This window comes from Triticum aestivum, chromosome 3B, assembly GCF_018294505.1.
Source record: "Triticum aestivum cultivar Chinese Spring chromosome 3B, IWGSC CS RefSeq v2.1, whole genome shotgun sequence".
In the NCBI taxonomy this organism is placed as follows: domain Eukaryota; kingdom Viridiplantae; phylum Streptophyta; class Magnoliopsida; order Poales; family Poaceae; genus Triticum; species Triticum aestivum.
The window spans coordinates 464,428,134-464,433,377 of record NC_057801.1 but is presented as its reverse complement, the minus strand read 5'-3'; the positions used below and the strand labels follow the sequence as shown (position 1 = coordinate 464,433,377).

At 50.1% G+C, this 5,244-nt stretch overlaps 1 pseudogene; it reads left to right on the top strand.

Annotated features, from left to right (window-relative positions):
- The first annotated feature begins 2,024 nt into the window (after positions 1–2,024).
- On the top strand, positions 2,025–3,824 carry LOC123065534 (transcription factor MYB86-like; annotated as a pseudogene).
- The last annotated feature ends 1,420 nt before the right edge of the window (positions 3,825–5,244 follow it).

Below are 5,244 nucleotides of genomic sequence, written 5' to 3'. Positions count from 1 at the left end.
GGTTAAAAAAGGACGCTTTCACTGGTTGACTAGTGGGCCCGTTGTCAGTGGTCGTCATAAATAAGACGACGGGCGGTCGTTGGGTGACCTACAGGTGGGGACGCGGCGGACGCTGTAGAGACGTGCGGCGCGTCCGCGCCGACGCATTTTAGGCGCGACTTTGGACAAAAATGGGTCCGCGCGAACGCTAGATGGACGAGATTTGGGTTTGGGTAGGCGTGTTGGGCCTCTAGTTTTGTCCGCATCGATCCAAACGAACGTATGCGGATAAAATGGGTTGCCTTGCTCTGATACACAGATTCCGCGAAAAGCGCACATATGTACGTGCACCGTCTTCTCATAATCACATCGGGCACAGAGATGCCACAGCCCGGCCGGCCGGCCGGACCGGACGGACGTGTATGTGGTACATGATTGTTCTCCACTTCCTTTTTCCCCTGCGGTGGACATGTACTTGCATGCCGTGACATGCCGCGCTGGGCCCGGCGCATTAGTGGTACGGGCTAGGGACGTGCACATGGCCCGCGTGTGGTGCACGCTTCGATCAGCACCGGTCGGCCAGGGAATCGGGAGGCGGAGTCGATCGTGTGAGCTACGTACGGTGGTGCATCGCATGCTACGCGCTGTCGCGTTTCCTGCATTCGACCCCCTGCATGGCCCATGCATCGCAGTGTGCCGCACCAAAAATGCTAGACATACAAAGACTTGAACGCTTTTACACGCTTCTTTCATCTAACAACCAATTACAAACCTCTCCTTTCTGATTTTCAGGGGTTGTCCGCACTGCTCACCTATTGACCAATCAAGGTTAACCATCCTGTAAAAGCCTGTAAATTGTTTGTACGTGTAGCATTGCCGGTGCCGCACTAGTCCACTGAACTCCATGCTCGATCTTGTCTGAAACTGCGCGATCCCCTTTTCCGCTATCGTGTCAGTCTTTCGGCAGCGAACGCTAGCTAGCCTCAAGAGATCAATGATCAGTTCTTTTTATCTTGCTGTCGATCAACGGAGTGGGTGGCAATTAAGTTGAAACATGTGCTAGATAAAAACACCGTAAACGTAAAACCAGTGCAAAAGCTAGCAGCAAGGAACTAAACCAGAGTCAGAGCGAACAAACTACGAGTGGAGTATATATGCATGCATCAGATCACCGGCCTACCCTTAATTTGCCACAAAGCTTTGTTGAACGTTGATAAATACGGAAAGGCCACCCACTCTGCTTAAATTACATCTGCAATCTTTTCAGGGAAGGGAGGCTGCCCAATAATGTGCATGTCCTCGAGCATGAGCTTCTTGCAGCCCTTTGCTCCTCGTCTTAATTTCTCTTTGGCAATTGGCAGGGCGCACACAGAGTGATCCCAAATCTCGACCTTTTTTTGCCAAAGGTGAATGAATGAATGCACGCGGACGCGTTGCTTTCTGTATATGTACAAAGTGATGCAGTCGCAGAGGTAAATTCGTTTCCTCAAGGGTGCATATGGAACGTAAGAACAAGACGCTAAAGAAGTAAAGAACGCAGAAAGACTATTTAAGGATAGGGCAGCACACATATATAGATGAAGGGTCAGAACGCGCAAATGGGCCATTACATATCTTCTTGACGAATTGATACTAGTCCAAATGGTAGCTGCTGCTGCAGACCATGTACTCTGAAGAAAGCGGGGCAGTTATGGGCGTACCGCAGGCAGTGAAATTTCTGCTTATGCAAATTGATCACACACCACTGTACACATTCACAGGCAGGCATCACAGTACAAGAGTTCCCAAAACCAGCCAGGCATAGGGGCACAGCCCCATCACACAAGTCTTCTCTCATAACGCAGGGGGCGGAGCGTGGAAATACCGAAACGCCCCTCGCCCGGTAGTCTAGTCCAGTCACGCCTCATCGCCTTAGGTCCTCACTCGAGCCACTCACTTTTGAAGTAACCTATGTAACATGCTGCTCACGAGTAGGTTGGACGGGGGCCCGTGCTAGATGGATACGAGTAGATAGGAAGGAGTAGGGCTCGACAGGTTTAGGTACAACTTTTCCTCCCCGTGCTTTTCATCTGCCTGCCCTTAGATGTAGCGATTGCATTGCATGCATCGCATGCACACTCGCCACATTGCCCTCTCTCTCTCTCTCATCTCATCTTCTTTATAACCGGTGCAGCCTGCAGTGAGTGTGAGTAGTTGAGTGAGAGGAGATGGGGCACCACTCCTGCTGCAACAAGCAGAAGGTCAGGAGGGGCCTGTGGTCGCCAGAGGAAGACGAGAAGCTCGTCAAGTACATCACGGCGCATGGCCATGGCTGCTGGAGCTCAGTCCCAAGGCAAGCTGGTACGTGCGTGCGTGCGGATTCTCTGCTGCTTCAATTCCACCAGCTAGCTAGCTGTTGTTCTTGACCACTCACTTTCTGCATTGCTGAATATGTATGTGTCCATCTTCATTCATGCGCACAGGGCTGCAGAGGTGCGGCAAGAGCTGAGATGGATCAACTACCTGAGGCCGGACCTCAAGAGGGGAAGCTTCTCGCAGGAGGAGGAAGCCCTCATCGTCGACCTCCACAGGGTGCTAGGGAACAGGTAAACCTTCCTGCTGCTCCAGCTTGAATGCATGCATGGTGCTTTGCCCCTACCCTACATGCAAATCAGCTCCGCATAGCTGCTGTAACTTCATTCCCCTGTGCTGTGTACATGACAGTTACTTATCTGTGCGTCTGCATGGCCTACACGCGACGCGCGTAGTGCAAAATCACATTAGCTTGCTCGTGACAAGGAATGAAAGGGACACAAATGGCAACAGATTGAGCTAATACCAAAATGCGTGCTGTGCGCTGTGCTTTGCTGCGCTGCAGGTGGGCCCAGATAGCCAAGCACCTGCCTGGCAGAACGGACAATGAGGTGAAGAACTTCTGGAACTCCACCATCAAGAAGAAGCTCATATCGCAGGCCGTGGGCAGCCTCCACTCCGGTAACATCCCTTCCTCTGCAGGTAACTGGTAGTAGATCATGTACTCGTAACTACGGAGTAGTACGTACGAAATTGCAGAGCTACTAGTTAATTTTCTCTTCCAAAAGAACCATCTAATCTGATACCAAACATGTAGTGGTACACCAGTACTTACCGTACGTACTAACTCGGAGTTACTATGTCGTTTTTGGTACAGATTTGTACTATAACATTCTGGATGGGGCGGGACAAGGCATCGCAGCTGCGGGGTGCGCGTCGCTCAACGGGCTGGACAATGCGGCTCAAGCTGTGGCCACGCAGCCCCCTCCGTCCTCCGCGGCATGGCTCAATTTCACCTCCCAGCCGCTGCTCCTCCCCGTCCACGTCCCCGGCTGCGACCTCCAGTACACCGTCGACGGGGAGTTCATCAGGCTGTGCCGCGAGGCGGCTAATGCTTGCCCGGAGAACGGTGCCTCTAGCCTCTTGGCTCAAGAAGGCGCGGCTGATCGGAGCTGCCTCCCGGTGTTCGCCGAGCCAAAGGGCGCCAGCGCTTTCGCCACCGATCCGGGCATGGGTCCGGTGGCGGACTTCATGGACGCCATCCTCGGGTCCTCGTCCACGTCGGCGGCCAGTGTTTCGTCCGTCGACAGCTTCTCCGCGAACACCGGAATGCAGCTCCACTGGGTTCCCTGAGTTACTGGTTGGGGGTATTTGGGTAGGTGTATGTATGGCCTGATCTAGTAGTTGGCTTCCTAAATTATATACTCCTAGCTGATGATGGAATAATTACCGCATGTACGTTTCCTAGGGTATACTGCTGTGCTAGTATTTACATGAGTTACGTGTAAATATATATTGTAGGAAGGAATTATATTTGTTATTATAAGTATATATATCATGCTTGTCCGTGTGCCGAAGAAGAAACTTCTGATTAGCTATACCACATATAGTTTTGTATGCTTCGATGTGTACAGCCGGAGGCACGTACCCGATATGCATGCATAGAGACATGCATGACGGTGGGAATATATAGTGTATGCACGAGCTATAGCTGCGCAAATTATACATACTCCTATCGTCAAGCATTATCATCTTCCTTCCTATCTTATGAGAGGATGTTTTTGAAGACTCACTCGTGCAGTAACCGGTGCTAAACATACTGAAATTGTTATATCTGTCAGGTGTAAGCAGCATAACAAATAAACAGTGTCAAGTGTCAACTGCAAAACATCTCCCGCCCTCATCAGCTTTGAAAGTAAAAATAAAGGTGTTTGGAGCCCACGGGTTTCACTGAAATGAAACCTCTGTTGGTAGGCCAAGGTTGATCGGCAGGCGTCTTGTTTCCCAAAGAACTGAGTTAATTCGCTGTCTGCAGAAACTGACCAGAACGGCAAAACCGCAGCCGTTCAACTGCCAATCACACGGCACGGGCGTAGGTAAAAGACGGGACTGCGCTACAGTCCTGCAAATGTCCCTGCTGCGGATCGAGCGGCCTGCAGGCTCGCGCGCTCCGGAGAGCTGCTGGTCGGTCACGGGGCCGTTGCACGAAAGGCACAACCGCACAAGGCGTCATCATGACTTTGATAAAGAGAGGGGCATGGCCACCCGGACGCGCAAATTCCCCATTCCATTTGCGGCTGAACAGGCGATAGATTCTACACTGCACAACAGCAACGTATCACGGTGTCACGAAACATCCTCTTGTGCAGGTAACTGTACAGTGGCGATCGACGCCGCGTTGATTTTGTCATGCACGTTGGGAGCTTTTATTGTGCGTGGAACTAGAAAACGGCCCGTGCGTTGCAGCGGGAACGCATGCTAAAACTGATAGCCTCGTGACATTGATAAAATGTAAAGACTAATTATGCTAAAAGGAAAAATTTACTGCTCATGAGAAAATGACATGTTGATGACTGGCAACCGTGCATGGCTTATTGATGTGGATGAGTTGCATGGATAGGAAAAATAATAGGCAGAGCATGCGACTAAAGAAATAAGGAAAAGGAAATAAATAACGAGGTGGCTTGTGTGTATGTTGAGAGAAATCTAAATAAATAATGAGGAGTATTTTGGTATACATAGGATATCCACTGTCACACACTGCGTGCGGCGGCTATGTAACCCTGGGCTCAGTATTTTTATTTTATTTTCGGCCACTTTCTCATGAGTATTATTTTATTTTGGACGGTTTTATTAAAAAGTTTTGAATTGAAGAAAAATCAAGAAATTAAAACTGATTAGTTCTTTTTTGAACTAGTGTAGAATAAGGCATTCCATGCAGTTCCTTTGTCGACCTCTAGGGGACCTCTTATT